Here is a 26,337-nt window from a genome sequence, read left to right on the forward strand (position 1 = left end):
TGAGCGCTGATCTTATGCTAAGGCGTTCGTCGTTAATTCGTGCGAATATTTTACATGAAGTGATAGTGAGAGCGGCTCTTATGCTAAGGCGCACGTCGGTAATTCGCACTTAACGTGATCATGTTTTCGTTCGCTAAACACCTCTTTTCTGTGTGATCTATACTCCCGGGCGCGCTTACCGGTTTCATGCAGTTTGGTGCTTCCTCATGGACGCTGTCTCCCGAGTGTTGCTCAGTGTTTGTTCTGCGCGCCTAATTTACGTGAGGCGGCAACAAGCGTTGTGTCGTTTATTGGAGAAGCGTGTGTGGTCGTTACGTGCTTTTGCTTAGCAATAAAGTTATTTAAAAAAAACTACTTTGTGTTAGTCATGAATAGAGAAGCTCGCTGCTTACGCTATGCTGATGGATATGTTTGCGTGCTGTACAAAAAGTAACGTATGATTGGGAAAACATTAATAAGCAGTTAATAAATAATAAACAGTTAACAGTATTCATAATAATTGTCCTTATTTGGCAGGAATGGCAGTTGTTGTGCTGTATCAGTACTTTAAATAAGGCTTTGCCTTTTTTTTCATTATGGAGCTCTATGGCTCATGTGTTAACGTTCATGTGTTTATAGGTAGCACAAAAAATCAACTCTGTCGTTCATTCCGTTAGGCTTGAGAGTATTCAAATGGTAAATCCAATGATTTTCTCCCCTCAATAACATGGTTCTATTGTCTTTTCCTTCTTCTTTATCCACTATTTCCAATACACATGCATTCAGTTGACTGATATGGTGTTGCGCTTCGATGAAGTGGGCTGCTACTACAGATTTTATGGATTTTGTTCTAATGTTGCTCTTATGTTCATTCATACGTGTTTTCAATTGCCAGATGTGCTCAGCAGTATAAGCGCTGCTTGTTCATCTTACCTGTCTCTGTAAATGAAGTGTTCGCCTCTAACACTACTGTGGGGTGGAGGCAGAATTTGAAACAATTTGTCTTTCTTTAAATGCCTGGTATGATAACTTTAAATATGTCATTATTTGTCCTTGGATTGGTTTAAGGCTGACAGTAAAAACACGCTTTCACAAATGGGGGAGTATTTTTGGTTAAACCTCTTAACATTTCCATAGTTTAAAACCTAGAGTCTCTCGCTGTTGCCTACACAAACCCTTCTCTGATTTTGTTCCATGAGGAATGTATATTGCGTTAAATTCTACATTATACTTCATACCCCACCTGCACCCTTCATGCTTTTTATTAGGTCGAGCCTATCCCATTTCGCAGGAATGGATAGGGGAGAATTTTAGTGGCTAAAATAGGTTCTCAAACCAAGGGCCGGATTTTCAACAGTTCACGTGAAGACAAGCACGCGCATTTCCCCACATCAAAGCAATCAACCTCCCTCCCACAGGCTTCGCCAGCGTGCGCAGTGCGCGCTGGCCTCAATTCTCCTCCCCCCTAATTGCTTTTTTTCACGGCCGCCAGGCCGTGAGCTACATCAAAGGGTTCGGCTCCCCGCCCCCTGCTTCACGGACGCTTCTCAGGCCACCAGCCTGCCCAATACTTGTTTTTGTTGTTGTGCATTTTTAAGTCGCGCAAATGTAACCCGAAGGCATCAGAGCGCTTTATGTGAGCACCCATTACATTACAGAAGGACAGATTCTTTGTAGGCACGCATAGATTAAAATAATTAACAATGTGCCTAGAATTACATTGATTCTGAGCCGACGCGAAGATTTGAACCTGGTTCCGGTTTCCAAAGTCGGCAACTTTGGCCGTTTCCCCACATCTGCTCCTTAATCTTTAGTAGACTAACGAATCCTGGGCGTCGTAGTGCAGCTGAGCGTTAGTTCATCCACAGGAACTAACAAACCTGGAAACAATAATGGGTAAATTAAAGGCCCAGGACTGAAGAGGTATGTGCTTGAGTTTATTGTTTTGCATACGTGTGCTGTGAGCAGCTATGAGGGTGAACATCCTTTACAACGCGGATGTTACACCGCAGTACCCTTATGACGCAACTTTTACAACGCAAGTTGTAACAACGAATTGCACTGGGGGGTGCTCCAGGACAGTAAATAGTTTAATTTACTATCCAACTCCTTCCCTACTATCAATGGGGACTGGAGTTGGAATAGTAAATTAAACTATTCACTATCCAGCCCCCAACAACGTTGTAAACATGCGTCGTAAAGTACTGCGATGTAAAACATCGCGTTGTAACGACATACATCCGCTATGAGAGGCCCCAACTGGATCCAATCAGAGTGTACTACCAAGGGGTCAGTGAGTTTGCTACTTACTTATTGGCCACTTCTGCGGACCAGGCTCATTCATACACGCAAGGCACTATATTAGTTAATCAAATGATCTGCCATCAATCACTTGCAGCCTTGGTATATTTTTTTTGTTGTGGATTTTTAAGTAGCGCAAATGTAACCCGAAGGCATCAGAGCGCTTTACGTGAGCACCCGTTACATTACAGAAGGACAGATTCTTTGTAGGCACGCATAGATTAAAATAATTGATAATGTGCCTAGTATTACATTGATTCTGAGCCGACGCGAAGATTCAAACCTGGTTCCCGTTTCCAAAGTGTGCGCGCTGGCCTCACTTCTCCTCCCCCCTAATTGTTTTTTTTCACGGCCGCCAGGCCGTGAGCTACATCAAAGGGTTCGGCTCCCCGCCCCCTGCTTCACGGACGCTTCTGAGGCCACCAGCCTGCCCAATACTTGTTTTTGTTGTTGTGCATTTTTAAGTCGCGCAAATGTAACCCGAAGGCATCAGAGCGCTTTATGTGAGCACCCATTACATTACAGAAGGACAGATTCTTTGTAGGCACGCATAGATTAAAATAATTAACAATGTGCCTAGAGAGGAGGAGCTTGGCGGGCATCCGAGATGGCCGCGTGAGCACAGCGCTCTCCGGACCCCCGCCGCTCCCGGCTTAATATCCTGCTTTAATCCTGATTTTTTGCGAGGATTCATATAGAGGACGTTGGGCTGATCTACCTGGACCTTTCAGAAACTGATTTGGACATCGGGTGCCTGAATTATGTTCAATTGAACTTTTGGGCTCCACCCTCGAAGTACGCCCGGGACTGGGTGAGGTTCGGTGGCCGTCTTGGAGTTGAACAACAACGGCAGGGGGATTGGTCTTGCGGGTCCCCTTCTTAAGTTTCGGTTTCGTTTCTGCCTCAGACTGGGACACTGGTGAGAGGGTCGGGCCAGAGCTGCGGCCGGGACACGAGTGGGTTGTCTGGCCCTTGGCTGCACTGTTCCTGGAGTGGGCTGCCTCTATCCTGGTGATATCCCTCTTGTAGTCCTTTGGTCCCGGGGCCTCCATTTCTGGTGCCCGGTCCGTCGACCCTGGTGACTTTACTCGTGACGCATCTTCAAAATGGCGGGCAGAGGGGACCGAGAGACGCGCAAGACGAAGACACCGCTGCGCGGGGGTCCGGTTCAATCCAATGTTATGGATCGTTATACCCACTCTAAAGGGTCCCCCGGAGCTGCTCTGCCCGGTCCCATCGCGTCCGATCAATTAGTGGATGCGTCGACGGAGCCCTCCTTGCAGGACATCATGGGCGCCATTTCTGGCATGAGGGAATCCATAGGCCAACAGTACGAAACCTTGGCCCACAAACTTGACACTGTGGCAATTGAGGTGAATTTGATTCGAGCCGATCTCTCCAAGACGAACGAAAAGGTGAAGTCGTTGGATATCAAATCATCCAGCCTCACGACTGACGTCTCTGATATTCAGACGGAGATTGGCAATCTCCGTAGGGTGAACGATTTCATGACCCGGCGCTTGGAGGATTTTGAGAACAGGGCACGTCGCTGTAACGTTCGCGTGGTGGGTGTGCCGGAGAATTCAGAACCCCACTCGGTTGATCTCCTGGTTGAAGACCTCATCCAGAACCACCTTTCTCCATCTGGCCTTAGTAAATTTTTCGCAGTGGAGCGCGCGCATCGTGTTCCAGGGGGCCAGGGCGAGCCGGGCGCCCCGCCGAGACCTATTATTGCAAAGCTTTTCCACTATAGAGATCGGGACGCTATCCTGCAGGCCTCGCGGGTGAAGGGCCCGGTGGCCTTTGAGAATGCCACGGTGAACTTTTATCCGGACTTTTCCCAACAGGTCCAGAAGCAGCGTATGGGATTTCGTGGTGCCAAGAAGCGTCTTAGGGACATGGGGATGCGTTACGCAATGCTCTTTCTGACTAGGTTGCGGGTGGAGTATAATGATCGTACTTTCTTCTTTGATCGGCCAGATGCTGTGAATGACTGGCTAGACTCCCTGCCTCATCGACCTCCTGAGACTGAGTCCGAAGCCCACCCGGGCGGTGCTGAGGGTGGCGTAGAGAGCTGAACATTTTATCTTTGACTGATGCCTTGTTTTGTATACCTTCTCCAGGGATGTAAGCCTATGTTCCTCTACCTCACATGTGTTTTGATGTATGATCTTTTTCTCGTCATTGGTTTGATCGGGGGACGGGTGGGACAGAGCCTTTCCTCCTCCGGGGTCTTTGTGTAGAATAGGGGTTCTTGGGCGATAGGCACACTGCAGGTTGGGGTGGCTTTTTAGCTTTTTGCAGGGGTGCAGGGTGGGGGGTGTTTTCTTGTTACCTGGGGGGTGGGTGGTTGGGAAGTTTGTTGTTTGTGTGTTCTGGGTTCAAGGCGACTTTATTCTGTATCTGGATTGCTTTTTATGGTCATGCTCATTGGTGGGGGGTTTGGGCTCTTTCGGGTGGGATGGGGGGTAGCGGGTTGAGATTTGTCTCGTGGAACGTTAATGGTCTGGGAGATCGTATCAAGCGAAGTGTGGTGTTGAAATGTATACGACGTTTATCTCCTGACATTGTTTTCCTGCAGGAGACTCATTTGATAGGCAATGTTTGTCATGCAATGAATAGGTGGGGCTATCGCCTCGTAGCGCATTCGGGGTTTACCTCGGGTTCCAGGGGTGTGGGTATCCTTGTCCGGGCTTCCCTCCCCCTGGCTATTGATGATGTTATTCAGGATGATCGGGGGCGGTATGCTGTTCTTGTGGGTCGATATGAAGGCCGTGCCCTCTCCTTGTTAACTGTTTATGTGCCCCCCGGCTTGCAGACTTCTACCTTTTCAGATTTGGGCCGTGTCTTGTTGGACCTCCCTGATAGTACTCTTTTTCTGGCTGGTGATTTTAATTCAGTAGTCTCCGGTCTCCACGATCGCCACCCCCCTAGGGATACCCCTGCGGCTCAGCAGTGGTTGGGTGGATTTTTGGATACCTTTGGCCTGGTGGATTGCTGGAGGCTTTTGCATCCTACGCAGCTTCAGTACACCTTTCACTCTGGGGCCCATGGGAGTCTGTCTCGGCTGGATTATTTCCTGATGCCTGCGGCTCAGTCCCCAGCGGTGCGTGAGATAGTACACCTGCCCAGGGGTGTCTCTGACCACTCTCCGCTCTGGCTTCGTTTTGAGGTTGGAGTGGAGGCAGTGGGCCGGGTGGCCCCCATTAATCCGTGGTACCTCACCTCCCCCGAGACCCGCACCCTTCTGCTTAAGTCCTTTGACTCGTATTTTCTGGTAACGAGGGGTCGGTTTCCTCTGCTGTGTCCCTATGGGAGGCCTTTAAGACCGTGATTCGTGGGCAGGCCCTCTCCCTTATTGTTGAGGCTAAGAGAGCGAGAAATAGAGAGGTGGTTGATCTTGAGGGGGAGATTTCTGCATTGGAGGAGGGTTTGGAATCTGGTGTCACGCCTGAGAAGCTCCATGCCCTGGGTCTGAAACAATTTGCTTATAAGTCCATGGTCACAGATGCCGCCAAAGTGATGTTTCGGGAGCAACAGGGTCGTTTGTATGATGTGGGTGACAAAGCGGGTAAATTGCTGGCATGGCTGGATAAGAAGGAGAGAGCTAATCGTGTGGTACCCGTGATTCAGTCTGCGAGTGGTGTGAGTGTAACGGACCCGATTGGAATAGTTGACCGGTTTGCCGATTACTTCCGTGTGGTGTATACCCCTGTGTCTGAGAGGGATGTGGTTGACTCTCGCCTTTTGTTGCGTGATATAGCCCTGCCCATTGTTTCCGATTTAGACCGTGTGGCGTTGGACTCCCCCTTCACGGTTGATGAGATAGCTACTGCCATCCGTTCCCTCCGTTCGGGCAAAGCATTGGGCCCGAACGGGTTGCCGATCGAATTGTACAAGTTGCGTCCCGATAGGGTGGCTCCGTATCTTCGCGCCATGTTTCTGGAGTCCCGGGAACGGGGTATTCTCCCTTATGATCAGAGACTGGCCACAATAGTTGTCATCCCCAAGGAGGGTAAACCACGTGATCTTTGTTCCTCCTACAGGCCCATATCTCTACTAAATGTTGAACCCAAGGTGTTGGCGAAACTCCTGGCATCCCGTCTCTTGACGGTCATTAGTGACTTGGTCCATCCGGATCAATCTGGATTTATCCCGCATCGCAACACGGCTTTGAACCTGCGTCGTCTTCACGGCGCGATTGCGGGGGCGGGCTTTCTGACGGAGCCGGCCATTTTGGCATCGTTGGATGCTTCCATGGCCCTTCGACACGGTGGAGTGGCCTTATCTTTGGGCGGCTCTTGAGAAATTTGGTTTTGGGCCTGAATTTATTGGTTGGGTCCAGTTATTGTACGCGGAACCTCTGGCGCAAGTAGTGGTGAACGGTAGGGTCTCGGTTCCTTTCACCCTTGGAAGGGGTACCCGTCAGGGATGCCCCTTGTCTCCGTTACTGTTTGCGCTCGCCATGGAACCATTGGCTGCTTGGCTTCGGTGGGAACCTTCCCTCAAGGGGATCCGCTGGTCTCCGGACTTTGAGGACCGCGTGTCGCTTTACGCGGACGATATCCTTTTATATCTCACCTCCCCGCGTAAATCTCTGTCTGTTCTGTTCGACGTTCTTGCTTCCTTTGGAGCCAATTCGGGCCTTGTTATTAACTGGACCAAGTCCTGTGTATATGTTCTTTCGGGGGTTTTGCCCCCCTTGCCGAGCAGACTTCCGATTCAGGTGGTCCACTCGGGTTTCAAGTATTTAGGGATTTTTATTACGTTGGACCCGACGCTCCGCTTTGAGCGTAATCTCCTCCCACCATTGCTTAGATTGCGCCTGGATGTGGCCCGTTGGCGTAAGCTTCCTTTGTCTCCTCTGGGCAGGGCGGCTCTGTTTAAAATGATGTCCTTGCCGCGATTCCTTTACGCGCTCCAAAACTCCTATGACGCTATTCCTAAGACCTATTTTCAAGAGATTGAGAGTCTTCAGCGGCAATTGATATGGGATGGGCGTCCGCGTATCGCACTCGCAAAGCTCACCATCCCTTGGTATGACGGGGGCATGGCGCTCCCCGATATCAAGCGATATTACTGGGCTTCCCAGTTGTCTGCCGTTAATCACGTGATGTTTTCCCCGGGTCGTAATCCTGCATTCGAGATGGACAGATTCCAGCTCCCGGGTGGGGACTTTACTAGAGTACTTTATTCTCGATCGGCCGGGCGCCATCTTGTGGGCCCATCCAAGATCGCAGTAACTGTATGGCGAGCTGCGAATGTGAGTTTGGGGTGGGAGGATCGCTTGACGTTGGCGACGCCGCTTTACGCCTCGGAACGTTTGGGCGGACTTTGGTCCACCAAGGGTTTCGACCGCTGGGAAATGATAGGGATTTGTAAGGTGGGTGATGTGTGCTCGAACGGTAGTGTGAAGTCGTTCCAGGCCCTCCAGGCGGAATATGGTTTGAGTGGTAGGGAATTTTTTCGCTACCTGCAGGTCCGGCATGCCCTCGCCTCAGTTTTGGTCCCTAATGAGGCCCTGCCTGAATCTTCCCCCCTCGAGGACCGTGTCCTTGATGGGCATCTTCCCGATAGTACTATTTCTCTGATTTACAAGAAATTGATCAATATTCCGGCGGACTTATTGGTCCGACTTCGGGAGACTTGGGTTGGCGATGGGTTGGAGCTGGACGACGAGGATTGGCAGTCGGCACTCTCTTCTCCCAAGGAGGTGGCCATTCCTGCCCGTCTCCGTTTGGTTCAACTTAAGATTCTTCATCGAGTTTATGTCACGGGTCCGCGTCTGGTGACGATGGGCTTTTCTTCGGATGGGCTATGCAAGCGTGGTTGTGGTTTGAATGCGACCTTTTTACATATCCTTTGGGAATGCCCGGCTGTAGCGGCTTACTGGACTGCTGTGCTTGAGGTGATGACTGCTGTGACTGGTGTTGCCCTGCGGCCGGAGCCGCGACGGTGTCTGTTGAATGTGTGGGAGCCCACTGACTACTCTGTGGCCCAGACCAGATGGGCTACCCTGGGATACATGATTGCGAAGCGGGATGTTGCGCAACTCTGGGGCGCTTCCAGGCCCCCTGAGGTTTCGAAGTGGGAAGACAACATGGACTGGTCCATGTTTCGTGAGAAGACGGTTTATGTGGCCAGGGGCAGACCCAGGGCGTGGACGAAGGTTTGGGGCCAGTGGAATGATTATCGTGGGGATGTTTGCACCCCTCCCCTTGTAGGCACTGCTGAGATTGTCCTATCTCCCTAGACGTGCGTTCCCGGAACCTCCCCATACGGGTTTTTTCTATATTTCCGGTTCTCCCCGCTGCTCCCCTCCCCCCCCCTTCCGACTCGATTGGAGCCTCCGGGCTCTAGGTGTGTTCTCCTGATCGTGGACCGTCCCCTCCTTTCTTTGGGCTGACCTTACTTATCGTACATTCGCCTTTTAGTGTTTGTTTTTCTTTTGTAAAATAAAAATTCGAGTTGCTCTGTGATATTTGTGGAGCGATGCTTTATGCTCGAGCTGTACCCGACCGCGGGTGTACGTTTCTGTTTCATGCACTGTGCCTTGTTATTAGCGGCCAGCCCGTGCGGTTGTAGGCCCATTCTTGTACTTTTCTATGCTTGCTCCAATAAAGGTTTTTGAAAAAAAAAAAAAAAAAAAAAACAAAACAATGTGCCTAGAATTACATTGATTCTGAGCCGACGCGAAGATTCGAACCTGGTTCCGGTTTCCAAAGTCGGCAACTTTGCCCGTTTCCCCACATCTGCTCCTTAATCTTTAGTAGACTAACGAATCCTGGGCGTCGTAGTGCAGCTGAGCGTTAGTTCATCCACTGGAACTAACAAACCTGGAAACAATAATGGGTAAATTAAAGGCCCAGGACTGAAGAGGTATGTGCTTGAGTTTATTGTTTTGCATACGTGTGCTGTGAGCAGCTATGAGGGTGAACATCCTTTACAACGCGGAAGTTACACCGCAGTACCCTTACGACGCAACTTTTACAACGCAAGTTGTAACAACGAATTGCACTGGGGGTGCTCCAGGACAGTAAATAGTTTAATTTACTATCCAACTCCTTCCCTACTATCCATGGGGACTGGAGTTGGAATAGTAAATTAAACTATTCACTATCCAGCCCCCAACAACGCAAGTCGTGGTAACGACTTGCGTTGTAAACATGCGTCGTAAAGTACTGCGATGTAAAACATCGCGTTGTAACGACATACATCCGCTATGAGAGGCCCTAACTGGATCCAATCAGAGTGTACTACCAAGGGGTCAGTGAGTTTGCTACTTCCTTATTGGCCGCTTCTGCGGACCAGGCTCATTCATACACGCAAGGCACTATATTAGTTAATCAAATGATCTGCCATCAATCACTTGCAGCCTTGGTGTATTTTTTTTGTTGTGGATTTTTAAGTAGCGCAAATGTAACCCGAAGGCATCAGAGCGCTTTACGTGAGCACCCGTTACATTACAGAAGGACAGATTCTTTGTAGGCACGCATAGATTAAAATAATTGATAATGTGCCTAGTATTACATTGATTCTGAGCCGACGCGAAGATTCGGACCTGGTTCCCGTTTCCAAAGTGTGCGCGCTGGCCTCACTTCTCCTCCCCCCTAATTGTTTATTTTCACCGTGAGCTACATCAAAGGGTTCGGCTCCCCGCCCGCTGCTTCACAGACGCTTCTGAGGCCACCAGCCTGCCCAATACTTGTTTTTGTTGTTGTGCATTTTTAAGTCGCGCAAATGTAACCCGAAGGCATCAGAGCGCTTTACGTGAGCACCCGTTACATTACAGAAGGACAGATTCTTTGTAGGCACGCATAGATTAAAATAATTAATAATGTGCCTAGAATTACATTGATTCTGAGCCGACGCGAAGATTCGAACCTGGTTCCCGTTTCCAAAGTCGGCAACTCTGGCTGTTTCCCCACATCTGCTCCTTAATCTTTAGTAGCCTAATGAATCCTGGGCGTCGTAGTGCACTGAAACTAACAAACCTGGAAACAATCATAGGTAAGTTAAAGGCCCAGGATTGAATTTGTGCGTTTTTGGCGGCATTGAGCCATCTGGTAACTTTAACCCTACGCAGCTGAATGTAGCAGTATTTTTTTTTTTGCATTCTGTGCTGTGAGAAGCTATGAGAGGCCCCAACTGGATCCAATCAGAGAGTACTACCAAGGGGTCAGTGAGTTCGCTACTCGCTTATTGGCCACTTCTGCGGACCAGGCTCATTCATACCAAAACACGCAAGGCACTCCTCTTTTTTTCTTTAAAAAAAAGATGTTTTTTTTCTTTAAAAAAAATGTACAGTGTGTTTTTTCTGTTGTTTAAAACATAAAAAGTTTTTGATGAAATATAAAATAATTGGCAATAAATCAATTTCCCAGGTTTGGATTGAATACATATTTTTCCATTCCTTGAAAGGTTTCTGTTTGAAGTAAGTGTCGTTTAGGCATTTTTGTGTATTCTATATCCAAATTGAAGATCGGCACTTACACGGTCGGCAGCGGGCACGTGGCCAATGGGTGATGGGCTGGTATCGCAGTTGCAGCTGTGGACCGCTTTTTTAGCCAGTGTGGTGACCAATTTGGGTGGTGTCTGTACTGTTCAGATGCAGACAGCTGCCCAACTGTTGACTGAGGGACCTTTCTGGAGGCAGATGGGACTTTACTACCTCCCTTTTACCGAGGGGGTGCAGGTGTCATGCCAATTCTCTGGCTAGGCCGGCCAATTAATGTGTGCAGATCGAGAGGGGTGGGGGCGTGAGCAGAAGTGGCCTTACTTTTATACAGGTTTGGTTCACCATTGTGAACTAATCCGTGCACAAAGATTCCTGGCACCAATTGCTTTTTGAAAAAAATCTCAGTAAAGTTAAGAAAACCTGCCTCTTTTATTGAAACTACACCTCTTCTTGCCATAATACTTAAAACACTAAAGCATTGTTTTGGGAAAAGGCTAAAACTGCGGATGTGGGCCACTTTCTTTTAGGGTGCCTGTTATTGATCCCAATCCGACCCTGGGCACATGTAATGGAAAATATTGTGGCCATTCATTTTGTACATGTTATCAGATTTCCTGCATATTACACTCATTGAGGAGTGAGTTCTAAACACAAGCGAACACTTTTTACAACAAACCCTAAGAAGCTGAGAAAAGAAATCGCTTGCGCAAAACTTTCCTTCAAGTTTATACCACTGCCCTTAGCCTTGCCCAGGGCACAAGGGCTAAAAAACAGAAGTGGGGGGACTGACCAAGTCCGGCAGTATGCAAGTAACCTTATGACGCGAGCTACCAAAGCACATGATGTCACGACGCCTGATATTCCACCTGGCATCACAGAAAGTGACCGCACTGGAAGTGTATGTGTATGTTATAACATATGCCAACTGAAAATGCAATAAAATATGTTTTAAAAAAAATTGTGTCCTACAAAGCACATCATGTAACATGCAGATCACAGATTTTTATTTTATGTGGATTCGTAAGTGGATTACTGCTATGAACACAGCGATCCTTATGTTACTTGCAGTTCATAAATTGTATTCCTTCTAGATGATCACAGTGAGCTATGAAGGGCATTTGACTCCTACACCTTGCAACCCTGACTGACTCATGTAACACATCTTGCACATTGATTTATACACTTACATGATTTTTTTGGAATGGATAATGTGTATGTTATGTAACGCACTCTAACACTGCATTTGGATGAGTAGCGCTAAAAAAGAAACAAAATAGTGCTATTTAAATTGTTTTTTATGTAAATACTGAGACAGACCAACCCAGCTGACATACTTACAGTGCATGCAGTTATATACAACAAAGTGAAAAGCATGCATCTCTTAAGTACCTGTGAACAGATAACAAGCTGTGTGCTTTTGTTTCCTCACTGGTGCATTTGCATTTGTGAGGTTCCAGGAGGCATCCAGTCCCACACTCAATCAAAATGAGACCTGATGGCTCCCTAACTTCTGTCTTTATCGTTGCCCCGTTGGAGGTGAAAACACAAAGCCCCTTCGCTGCCTGCATTTTGCTGCTGGGAATCAAAAGCAGACAACGTGCAGGAACTGATGAACATGTCCGGGTGTTTCAAAATGACACTGGGACAAGTTAAAGTTTTCTGTGAGGCCCAACCTTTTTAGCGGGGGGACGGCGTCCGTCCTGAGAAAATAGTAGGTGGACGCCGTGTACCCGTGTGTACCCCCGACTCGTGCCCTGGCCGTGCCTGGGGCCAATGCATTAGTGATTAGCACGGGCCTAGATTGACATCAGTGTCATGAAACTCGTGGAATCTTCACTGTACATGCCAGTATACACCTGTGTACCAATGAATATTGCAAGCCACACAATATCCCATTGAGTTTGTTCACAGAATACTCTTCCACAAGGCCATGTCCCCAGATTTCCCTTAACATATCAATGATTCTTTCACCAAGTGTCCAGCATTTTCACAAAGGTTACACGAAAACCCTATATAATGCAGAATACATAAACGGTGGCTTCTATATAATGTGAGTCACCACCTTCAGAGAAACTGCCCAGATGCCAGACTTGAGATCTTAAACAACGACCTCCCAGCTCAGAGTCTACAAGTGGAAGTGAAACGTATGCTTCTCGACCCTGCGTGGTTACTCGTGCTAGCAGCTGCTAATAGTTAAGCAGTTGACGGAGTTACATCATGCTCATTTTATGGCACTGTTAAAAGGTTTAATTAATGCTCTTAATGTGACTCTATCACTCTATAAACTTCCTTTTGTTGACCTGGGCCTCATTGTTTCCGCGCGTACATTAGGGCATCGTGAAAGGAAGTGTGCTGCAAAGGTTAAAGTACAGGGGCAGCCTACGGAATCAGGAGTTCAAGACATGCTTCCAGAATGACTCACTCAATAATGTACAATTGGGAGGGAGGGCGAGGGGTGAGGGAAAAGTAGACCAAAACTTGTTTGTGTGTGTAAAAGGCCGCTTTATTAAGACACAGGTGCACATTACAAATACAAACCTTGGCAACGCCTTACAAAACTAAACCTCACTAAATAAATAAATAACTACAAACTCAGCCCCCCGAACCCTCCCCCACCCCTAAAACATTTGAGCCCTCCCCCTCCCAACAATACATCAATAAACAATATAACAGCATTATAACATTACGTCATCAATAAACATTACGTCATCAATAAAACATTTCGTCATTGATCAAACATACGTCATCGTTAAAACTTTATTCGTCAAACCACAATTGCAATAACAACGGTCAGGTCCTCCATAACCATAAACCCTGCCTGACCCTGCACTCCTGCAGATACCCCCCTCACAAAACTGAACGGTCAAACCATGACCAACATACCCCAGTACTTGTCAAAGAAATACTCAAACTAATACTCAACCAGCAATCTGCCTAAAACCGTAGTGATACACAAAAACACCGCCACCCAGAAAGGAAGGCGGGGGAGACACGCCTCACTTTCTGCCCCCCCACCCGCGAAGCGAAAGAGAAACGAGAAATTCAACGCTGCATAGCCAATGCTCGGGCTAAGACCTCACGAAGCTCCAACAAGTAAAGATCCATGCCCACACGGGACAAATGAACTCCATCATCTCTGAAAAACTCAATAGACTCAAATTTAATTTCCCTGTGTGAAATCCTGCTGAAACCAAGGCTCCTACAGCAACGAGACACCTCTGAATTCACTTTCTTCCTGGCCCGATCGACAGCCCTAGGGTTCACAGCTCCTCTCCATATCCTACGCGGAATCAACTCTGTCCAAAAAACATGACACCCCGCCCACAGGTCCTTAATCAGGCCTAAATCTCGTTTCATAGCTCGTAGCAAAACTACACCTTTCGTAGCACATAGGTCATTTTCTCCCAAATGAATAACTAAAATATCCGGGCATAAACCGCCCACCATGTTGTTGTTCAAACAAGGGATTAACTCTCTCCAGAGCATCCCGCCTTTACCCTTCCACATAACGTTAAACATTCGATCATTGAAACCAAGTAGGTCTCCAAAATAACTCCTCGCTGCCTGGACTCTGGCCCACTTGACAAAGGAATGCCCCACTATCCAGACCGTTACCATCGAAGAGCGAGGCCCAGCAACGGATCCTGAAAAAGAAAAAAGAATTAGAATCATGTGAGGGAGGACGACGCATGCGCCTCCCCTGCAGAGCTCCTCACATAACGCTGGAAACAATTGGAAGACCAGCGCCCCAATCGCATAATATCTCTCTCCGACCAACCCCTGTTAAAGGCTTCAGTAGCTGCACCTATTCGGAAAGAGTGAGTCCCATAGAGATTGCCATCGAGGCCAATGTGCAGTAGAGCTTTGCGCAAAACCATTCGCAACTGATAGGGTGTTACAGGAGTGCCATTGATATGCTGGAAAACAAAAACTTCATCACTGCCCCCCGATAATGAACGCCAGCGCCGCGCCAGCAGTAAAGGGCAAGTAAGCTTCGGAGTACGTGCCTGTAACCACACACCTTTCCCTTTACCCGTCTGATCGGTTTTAGAACTGGACAACCAAACATGAACTCCCTCATCATAACAAAAAACGTCCTTCCAACACAATCCACACTTGTATTTCGACCCCAACAACTCCGATACCCTGAAGGCTCCAAAAAACATGAAGACCATCAGCATAGAGAAAACACATGCCTCAAAATCATCTGAACAAACTAAGGGCAAAACTGTGATTAGTCTAGCCAGAACTTGCCAAGAAAGGGGGGCTCTGGATCTACCAACGTGCCTTTGCTCTCTGGCCCAACCCTCAAGCATCCTCCTACCAATTTCCCCCGCTGATGGAGGATAGCCCCACAACAACTTCCCCATGAAAGCAATCCCAGCCAGTTTCCCAGCAATGGTTACTTTGGTTAAACCCTTATCCATGAGGTCCAGTATAAAATTGACCACATCATCCGACCGGCGCGACAGCTCCTCCCTTCTGACAGCACCAGATTCCAGGAATTCCTTCCACGCAAGGGCATACGCAGAACGCGTAGACGCAGACAAAGAACCTACCACCAATTGTACGACCCGACTTCGCCGACGTGCCACAGATGACTCGGCATCGGAGTCGGGGATCTGTCTGCGTCCCTCGCCAGTCCACGGAATCTCCCCCACTGTGAACGAGACAGAGCATCCGCAATGTCATTGTCCACGCCCGGAATGTGTAAGGCACGAAAATGAATATCGTGTTTCAAACAACCCAGAACGAAAACTCTCATAAGTTTCAACACTTGTTCGTCCCTGGCAGATTGACGGTTCACTATCTCCACAACCGCCATGTTATCCACACGAAAAAGCACTTTCTTGTGTGCCAATTCCTCCCCCCACAGGGTCAAGGCGACCAACAAAGGGAACAGTTCCAGGAAAGTGATGCTGCGACCCCCATTCAACCATTCATCAGGCCAACGTTCCGCACACCATTTGCCATTCCAAAAGAGCCCAAAGCCATCACTGCCAGCAGCATCCGAAAACATTTGTACATCCCACTGAAAGTCAACCTCTCTGACCAAGGGGACACCATTGAAGGAATTCAGGAAAAACTTCCACATTCTCAAATCCTCCTTAACACCAGCAGACAGACGAACACGATGGTGGGGCAATTGATGACCTGCCAAAGCCCTGCCCAGTCTCCTACAAAAGGTCCTGCCCGCTCTCACCACTCTGCAGGCAAAATTCAAATGGCCCAAAAGCACTTGAATCTCTTTCACCAACACTTTTCTCTTTGCCAACATCACATCCAGTAATTCAATCATGTTGACCCTTTTGTCCTCGGGCAGTCGAGCAGACATAACCACAGAGTCTATTTCAATACCCAAAAAGGAGAGGACAGTGGCAGGGCCCATTGTTTTCTCGGGAGCCAAAGGAACTCCCAGATCCTCCATGAGCCCTTGGAATGTGTCCAGAGCCTTCTGGCACTCCGCGGAGCCCGTGGATCCGACAAAGAAAAAATCATCGAGATAGTGTGTTACCAGTGCATGACCGGACTGATGGGAAAAGTACCATTGCAGAAAAGTACTAAAACACTCAAACAAGGCACATGATATGGAGCAGCCCATCGGCAGAGCCTTGTCCACATACCATTTACCAGCGAATTGTATACCTAAAAGGCTCCAATCGTCCGGGTGGACAGGCAACAGCCGGAAAGCAGACTTGATGTCACACTTAGCCATCTCAGCGGCTGCGCCCGCTGTCACAACAAGTGACATGGCCACGTCAACCGAAGAGTAAGAGACAGACACTGCCTCTGGGTCAATGAAATCATTAACAGACGACCCTTCAGGCCAGGACAAGTGTTGAATCAGTCTAAACTGTCCCGGCTCTTTCTTCGGGACAACTCCAACCGGTGAAACAATCAAGTTAAGGATCGGCCAATCATGAAACGGGCCAGCCATCCTCCCTTCATGTACCTCTTTATTAAGTTTGTCTTGTACTACTGTGGCATGTTCAGAAGCTGATTTTAAATTGGCAGACCACCTCCGTTCCCGAGAGCCTAGGTAACCAAGCCGGAAACCAAACCGAAAACCTTCCAACAGTGTAGATTTTGCTGACTCATCCTCGTAATCATGTAAAGCAATGCGCAGCCGTTCTAACTTAACTGGCGTACGAGCCCTTGGACCCAGCACCCTTAGCACCTCTGTATCCCCTTCCCCCTGAAAACTGTGATGTCGTATTTGAAGTGCCTGAAAATGTTTGCTTCCCCTGTGGGTTCTCCGATGGCTGGTTGTCCCAACACTTGGACAACGGGTGTTTCCTACCGCAACCTGAGCATACATGTTTAAATTTACAATACTCTCTGGTGCAGGAACCCTTGTTAAATTCCCAACAGAAACCAGACCCCGAGTGCATGGTTGCAGTGGCCCCCACCCCTCCCCGGGTGGGCTTCCCCTGAAAGGGCCGATAAACTAACGGGAAACCACTGGCCGTGAAAATGGTTTTCCCCCCGGACGCTGACCCCATTGTATGCTGCCACAAGTCCATATCTAGCTCGCCCCACTTAGCCTCGGGATCCCAAGCCATCCTGGCCCTAAATTCCTCATCATATTGAGACCAGGCAAAACCACCCCCCGTTATCTGCGCCTTGCGAATAACGTCCATGTATTTAAAAAGGGACACGCTGCGCTCAGGGAACTTTTCGCAATATACACTGGCATAAATCAAAAATGCAGCTGTCCAGTTTTCAATATTCAAAGGCACTCTAGGGCGTTTAGCCAGCTCAAACTCCTCCTCCTTAGACCCCTCTTTAGACCGGACTTCCCGGTGCAGTAGCTTAAGGAGTTCTACATACTCACCATTCCAAATGCGTTCCTTGGTACTTAACATTAAATGGGCACCTAACGGTTTTGTAACCCCCATGTAAGGCAATTTCTTGATTTTTAATTCCTTACTGGCCACTGGCTCTTTAACATTGCTGGAAGCACCAGCCATAACACCACTTACCACTTTGTTCTTAACTTCTACCACATCATCTGTACCAACTGCAGTGTCTTTTACGTATCGACCTTTGACCAAACGGCCATCATCAATAACCACTTCGGTTTCACCACCTGTTCCCACAGACACCATCATAGGTTTGGCCTGTGTGACTGATTGCTCACCTGGCAACAGAGAGACCACTCTCGATGACTCCGCCCGTGGCGCCGAGGTCAATGCATCCGATCTGCGAGGCACCCTACCCGATGGGCCGTGCTCTCTTCTCCCTTGCACTTGACTCTGGACCACTGGAGCCTGTAAAATACTACTAGAAACATGAGAGGGCACCCCCCCTTCCGGATCCCGCAGTTCACCTTCTTCAGGACTCTCTTCATCGTAGTCCAACACCACTGAATCGACACTGGTATGCAACAATTCACCACGGGTCTTACCCAACCCGGTATCAACCACTGTACATTTAAATGATTTTGAAACTCCAGGAGGGGGAGCAGACTGTACCCGCCTGTACCTCCCTGCGCGTTGACTCTGCAGCTCCATAGCCGCCGGCAAGGCCTGCCACCTATACCTGCTACTCGTTGGGGCCAGCGGGGTCACGCCAGACCCTCGTGTGCTGGCCGCGGCGGGATCCCTCGGTGGAACAGAGAGGGCCGCGCTAGGCACTCTCCTCACTTCCCCTTGGCGAGATGGGACTGGACCGCGCCCTGCCAAGTCTGGACCTCCGCACCTATTCCTATCCTGAAAAGAAAAAGTTTGGACTGGTGTGCTAGGGTCCCTGAATACAACACCTGAAATAGACCTTGGCCTCTGTATATTAGCATCACCAATCGTCCCCTGAAACCTCTCCAAAGAACGCCCCCTAATACAACTTCTCAAAGGCCCTCCCCTAATCGGAGAGTCGCCTATCATCTCTTCATCATCACTCACATCCAAATTACCGCCCGCTGCCGCTGAAGAAGAGGCCTGAAGAGGGGCCCCCGTACCCCCAACTTGGCCCTCAATGTCCCTGTGAAAACCGCGCTGCGCCAAACCTGCCGTGCCGAAATGCTCCCAACCAGGAGAACCAAACATGAAATAAGGACCTCTGGCATCCCCTTGCATGGGCGCCCCACTCACCTGCTTGGAAATCCCCTCATGCTCTAAAAACGTGCTCGAGACACCCACAGCCCCTGCAAACCTTACATCAGGATGAGAAAACCTCACAAAAGCATCCACACCAGCCCTTCCAATTCCCCCCAACCCCGGGCCATGCACAGGACCTGACCCAGTGCCTTCACCACGAAAGACTCCAAGACCCCCTAGTGACACTCTGTTACCATCCCTCCGCAAATGGTCACTCCCCTCTTGAACACCAGGAAAAACAAAACCCCCAGACCGTGAACAATCCTGGCCCAAATCCACACCAGACATAGAACTACTTACACCCATCTGTGCCCACTCGCCCTCCCCCCTGGATCCCCCTCCAACAGACAAAACAGCACCCACAGAGGAACCAGGGGTAGAGAATAATAACGGGCTGCCCACATTACTGTCCACCTCCCCATGTGCAGAACCAACATCCTGTGGAAGAAAAACCTGGCCAGCCTGCAGCTCCAAACCAACATGCCCTCCCAATCCACCTGCTACGGACTGACTGGAAACCCTAACATCAGCCACATTAATCCTTGGTACAGAAGGGGTTAATAAAATGTGAGCGCTTGGGTCAACATTACACTGTGTCTCTGAAACAAAATGCTGTGAAACATTCAAGCCCGGCATAACGTGCTGCTGAGCTGCTCCGTAGCGACCTTCTAACTGTACAGAGCCCCTGCGCCCCCCTCGCGCAGACACAACGAGCTCGGGCACCACGCGGCGCTCCTCAACGGGGTCAGACGCGGAGCGCTTCTTGCTCCCTCTCCGACCCCCCCTCCCCCGCTTGGCCGGTAAATTGCCAGCGGAAGCGAGCGCTTCAGTCTCCAAGCCTAGACCCACCCGCCCCTCTGAGGCAAAAGAACTCGCGTCATGCGCCTGACCCGGTTGCATGGGAGCCGAATATCCTGCCGCCGGAGCACCTCCCGCCCCACACTGCAGCTGAGGGAAAACCAAAGGGGCCGATCTCGTATCCAAAGAACCAACTACGGGAGCGCCCAAAGCTATCGGCGCTCCCCCCTCCGCCGCCGCCACACGCGCCTGCAATGAAGGGGCCGGTTTCCTCGTACGGGACCGGCCCCTTTCACTTACCTGGCCAGAACGCCTCTTTTTAGGAGAAGAACACGCCATTACTGCCGCGGACACGCCGGCGGAGGCCTGGCGCTGGGGGCGCGCCGGCCCCCCTCCCACCAACAAGTCCATGCGACCTGCTTCCGACAGCAGTCGCATGGCCTCCAAAACGCGGTAGTCCTCCATCTCGTAATTAAAGCGCCACAGTAAACAAGACAAGGTTAACCAAAAGCACCTAAACACCTGACAATACTCTCTACAAAATGCTGAAAGACAAAAAAGGTACAAGCCCTCCTAGCCACCAGGTCACCAAACCTAAAATGGTGGCTGGGAGGAAGTGGTAGGGAGATTTATAATTGGGCTATGCTGGTCCTACTAAACCAGCCCAAATCTAGAACATTCTGGCAACTTTCTTAAAGGGGAACCCCTCGCAGCCCTCCCAAACCGCCCGGGGGAGGAGACCTCCCGGCGGTCGGCTCCCTCCCCCAAGCCCCCCATGTGTTTATCGTTTTTGTGTGGGGAAGGCTACAAGGAGGGCGTTTGATTGTCGCACCGGGCGCCACCTGCGCTAAAGGCGGCCCTGCAACAGATGGAATGCTCTGCTTGGCCAGCAATGACGACCACTAACCTCACCTGGAAGTGAAAACAATGGTCCGTTATACAGCAAAATGTGACTTCCGGATTAGGTTATACTCGGGATAGCTAGAGTCGCGACTCTGTAGTACGAACTGAAAGGGCAACAATTACTATAGGCAACAGGGCTGACACATAGACGTAAAAAAGCAGGGGTCAATGTATATTCAATTCTATAGGGCGACCCTGTTGCCTATAGTAATTGTTGTACTCTCATTTCATTTTACGGAGATAAAACACAGCACGGCATGGAGAGCAAATCAAATGTACACCGTTAATTTGGTAGAAACTGTTGCTTGTGAGCTGATGGACATAGTAAAAGCCGGGGGCTTAATGCGACATACTGAGATTATCAGTTCCTTGACCAAGAAACATCCGAAGACAGAGGTAGGGCAGGTGAGTGCGTTTTAAAAAAAATCTCTAGATATAAAGAAGCAATCTTTACTGAAATCACTTGCTACTCTTGAAAATCAAGTATTGAATGTGGCGTGCACAGCCACTGACATGCCTGCTATCATTGTCAAAGTGATGCGCCTACAGATGTGTATACATAAATAAATCATCCGTCTGATGAATATATCTACAAACTCATATTTTGGTCCAGTGAACCCCTAATGAAAAAGGAATTGAGACAAGGTGGAGGCAGGGTGAACTCATCTCTCTTGCAGGGAGGAGGGTGGTCCCCAAATGAGAAAAAGAGTGAAACAATATATTCTATGCTTCCTAAATTGGACCCTGGTACTTACACCCAAGTTAGGTCTGTTATTGATATGCTATTTTTTTCAATCTCTGCCACACCGATGGTGATATTGCATTAGCCTAAAAACCTAACTCTAACCCTACCCTGCAAGCAGCACCAGTATTTGCAGGTACCAGTAGGCGCAATGCACTGGGCGTGGCGAACGACCGTTCACTGTCTACATTTTCAGTATAATCAGGTACTACTGTAACATGCTGGTAATGAGTGCAACACACTTGAAAAGTCTTTTTGCATTCGGTATAACTCTCTCTGAGTTTGTATGACGAATCAGTATGAAACTGTCAGATGCTGTTTTGGAAAGTTTTAAGCAGATTCGTCAAGGGGTTTGGAGAGGGGTTATAAGAGGGGTCCAAAAATGCGCATTTCCTTTTCAAGCTGCCTCAATGGTTGTTGGGGAGAAAGAATAAAAAAAATACTGCCCCACAGGTCTGACCGGCGCCACGAGCCCTCCTGACGTCTCCGATTGTTCCACCCCGAACAATACGATTCTGCCTTATTCCGGGCACCAACTGTTGTTGAAACTGACTCCTCGGGAATCCCCCACGAGGACCTGCCTTCAAGGCCACCCCTTTCGAATTAATTCCGTTCTACCAAGACCATTCTTCGGCCCTCCTGGGGTTTGCCGCAGCTTCTGACTCTGATCGGATCGGACATCGATCCATGAGCTCCTGCCCTTCGGGCCTCGCTCTTCAATTGTCCACCACACCGGGACCTGTATCCTCCGTTCCCGCTTTTGAAGGGTCATCACCCCTGCCTGCCGCGGCTGCTGCAATCCAATCAGCCAGCCCCGCATCCAATCTATTAGGCTCACACTTTCAGGCTTGTCATCGGTTGTCCTGATGATGATCCTTTATTTTAACAGGATCGAAACGCCGTCGACAGTTAGTGTAGTTTAAACCATAGTGCTCCATTGTGTGTCTTTATTGTGTTTTCACTACATAAGTAAAGCTAGATTAACTGTTTCCCTTCTGTACTAGCTTCTCAAATTTTTTTTAAATTGCCTGATATTCGTTGACCCTATGTATGTTGTGTTTTAGCTTTGTTATATGTTGTGGATACAGGACTGTGCCCCACTTCATATATGTTCGGTTGTAATCTTCATTTATCCTTTACATTCATTAAATTCAGGGTCCGGCTGGACACCTTACTTATTATAGTGCATATTGTGGCCTATAATTATTTAAAGCTTATACATCTTTTCCTGTCAAGGACCGTTGTTGAATGATAATACCACAGTTACTAAGGCCACGAGTATTCGGTGCAAGGCATAGCTGACTGACTGCCTTGCTTGTTACAGAGTAGCAACTGGGTGTGGCTACATACTATCCTTCAGGCTATTGTAGGTATGCATACAGGGCACTGTGCATGGTCAAATACCTTGTGCTGCATGCAATACCACCAGAAGCATGGCCACAGGTGATTGTTTATAGGCAATACACAATATTGGCATGGCTAGTGAGTACACAGCATACCATCTCCTGCAGATAGGCATGGCTACTGCACAAATGGCATGACCACAGCTCAAAGGTGGGGAGGTAATGTGGGTGGGGGTTGCAGAAGTTGCATTTCCCTTTCAATACATGTGAAGGAAGATTTAAGAAATGAGAACACAAAAACCATAACCAATGGAAATTCTGAGATGGGGCTGTGGACCTGGATGTTGGCCATATAGCATAGATGAATATCTTGTCATGTGACCAGTACTAACAGAACACCATACCAAGCTATTGTCAGTGGAGGGGCATGTGACATGGCCATAGGCATACTCTGAGCACGAGCTTGGGCTCAGGGTATGCCCAAAGGCCATGGCCTCCATTACATGTAAGCAATGATAACAAGAAAGGTGCTTTGGGCAATCCAGTCTTGAGTGGTATACACCACAGAAACCTATGTTCTACACCCATAACTGGCAGGACAAGGCATCATGGCATGGTGGCATGGGTACAAGGCACAATGCAGGTTCAAAGGCAAAGTTATTTACACACATTCAAGAAGGTACACACTTCGAGTAAAGTGGGCATGCTTCCTGCAAAGGCCCACATGCATCAAACTAGATTGCATTCGCAATCGGTGTTATTCGCAGAAATTGCCCGATTGCGAATGCAATCTACCAGTTTGAGATGCATGAATTTTTTGATGTCATTTCGCTATTTAAGGAATCGTAGTGACATGTGCGATTTCCAAAAAGGGGTCGCAATGGATGCGATTCGCTTTTGCCAAAGAAATTTGCCTATGCATCAAAATTAGCAAATTGCGAATACAATGAAATTTGCAATTTGCATTTCTTAAAATTAGAAGAAGTCAGAGATGGTGGTAACTGTTCGCAGGCATTGGGAAACTTGTGCTGTGGGCCTTTGGGGAGTCGCTGAAGCCTTGCTAAATGACAGATTTCACTTTCAAACAAATAAACTCATCTGACATGTCATGTCATAGGCTGAAGATTTCTGACCTCTGACCTTTTGATAATGTGAAATGAAACAGGAGGGATTTCCTAAACAAATCCTCCCTTGCACACACATTAAACATTTAAATTTTGTAATGTATGTTGGTGAAAGTTGCACACATTTATTTATAGTTGTTTGCTGCTTATTCAAAAAACATTTCTATTTATGAAAGTGTGATGTTAACACTTTCAATGCAGTTGTTTGAGAAAATGAGTGAGTGCAATATTTTTGCACTCTCTCATCCACCTGCACTGCTATTTAGGGCAGAACAGATGTTTGAAAGGCCTTGCTGATTGGCTGCTTAAGTATATAAGGCTGGGATCTTTTCTTTTTTTCACTTTTGATGGGCTTCAGAGAACAACCAGGAGCTTTGCACAATGGCAGCACTTTTCTTCTTGGCTCGCAGGCACAGATTGAGAGTAGCCGCAGGTTTGAGGAGAAGGCAGATACAAGAGAGAATTTTTAGAGTAAGGATCACCTTGCTTGGACAAACAGATGATCAGATTTATGATAGGTACCGGCTTACTGGTGACTTAATAATAGATTTAATTAATGATTTAGATCCCATTTTGCAAAGGGAGACTCGCAGGACAAATGCTATCCCTACTCATGTTCAAGTCCTGTGTTGTCTACACCTTCTAGCTTCTGGTTCTTTTCAGGGAGTAGTAGCTATTGCTGGCGGTGTGTCCCAGAGCTCGCTGTCCAGATTTTTTAATTCTTTTTTGGATGCTATGTTGCATAGAATAAGTAATTACATAAAGTTTCCATCTTCACAACAGGATTTGCAAAAAACTAAAGTAGATTTTTATAGTATGGCTCAATTCCCACATGTGATTGGATGTGTGGATGGGACACATGTACCTATTTGTCCACCCTCAGAAAATGAGTACATATTCCGTAACAGGAAATTTTTTCACTCACTGAATATTCAAGTGATATGTAACTCTAAGACCATTATTACTGACATAGTGGCTAGTTACCCTGGCAGTGCCCATGATTCATACATCTTTAAGCACAGTGCAATACATGCAAGACTTCTTGCTGGACAGTTTGGAGATGGTTATTTGCTAGGTAAATATGTTTTTTTTTAATCAAATTAAATAATACTCCTTTTCAATTTTTTTACTTGTAGTTATCTAATTTCTATATCTATGTTTTTTAAAAGGTGACAGTGCCTATGGTGTTAGGTCTTACATATTGACTCCATACCTAAACCCAGCAAGTAGAAAGGAGCAACATTACAACCAAGCTCACAAATCCACTCGTAATGTCATTGAGAGAACCTTTGGTGTTCTTAAATCAAGGTTCCGCATACTGCATAAGACTGGTGATACTTTGCAGTATAATCCCAAAATATGCTGTAAAATAGTAGCTGCCTGCGCAATGCTATACAACATGGCAACAGAGAGTGGCATACCTTTGGATGAAGAAGATATTTTACCACCAAATGACAATGATCCACAGCAACCCCCAGCAAGACAACATGGACCAGAGGCAGCAGAAGGAAGGATTAGAAGAGCAGAGATTACACAGAATTATTTCTGAGAAAGGTACCAGGCTTTATTTGTGTTTTTGCCTTTATAATTTTTATTTGTTTCAACCAACATAAAATGATATGCTTTCAAAAACATTTTCATTTGAAACTCAAAAAAGATAAATGACATGTTTCAAGGTAGATGATCTTTCAAAGTTTAAATTCTGGGTACATGCCACATTTTTCAGGAAGTCCTGCATTGAAATTACCTTGCTATCATGTTATTTTTTACGCCCGTGCACACCCAAAGCCTTTGCACCATGTTTTTCTTTCTCTAACAACATTTGGCAACCTTCTTTCACATTTCTATTACTACGTCTTGACCCAGAAATGGTACCATCAGGTGGGTATGCACTTTGACCACCCACAGCACTGTCTACATTTGAAAAAGTAATACCAGGTGGGTCACTACTGTTTGAAGCATGTCCTAATTCATTCCCTCTCACCATTCCCTTTGAAATTTGAACAAAAACATCATTCATTTTTTCATGCATGATAACATTTTGTTTGCACATTTTTGCTGCAATATTAGAAATACGTGACAACTGTCTGTTCTGACCATGTAAGCTGGTCAGTAGCCTAAGGTGCCTATTTACACTTTGCTTATGTTGCATTTTCATTACAGTGCATATTGATTCTAATGACTTAGCAATCCTGTCAAGCTTCTCAGCATTAGCCTCATGGCTATGTTTAAATGCCTCTACCATCCTATTCATAGTGCTGTGAATGCCAGCAAGATCTTTGCACATATGTACTATTTGCCTTTAATAATTCTAACATCTTTGCCTTGCAGGCGCTGTATCTTCAATATTTTGTCCTCAACAACACTGTCAGTGCTGGAACCCTCCTCAAATGTAGACAAGGTTGATGTTCTAGGACGCCGCCTATAAAATTGACTTTGCCTCCTTCGCCTACTAGGCCTTGCATTGGTGACTGCTGGTGTTGGATCAGGTCTTGACACTGGATAATTTTGACTGTTACCCTCCTCTGAATCACTTTGTAGTAATTGGCGTACTCTTTGCCTTTCATTCACTGGCACATTGGCAGTGGAAGTA

This window comes from Lissotriton helveticus, chromosome 3_1 (genome assembly GCF_964261635.1).
Source record: "Lissotriton helveticus chromosome 3_1, aLisHel1.1, whole genome shotgun sequence".
Classification (NCBI taxonomy): Eukaryota; Metazoa; Chordata; class Amphibia; order Caudata; family Salamandridae; genus Lissotriton; species Lissotriton helveticus.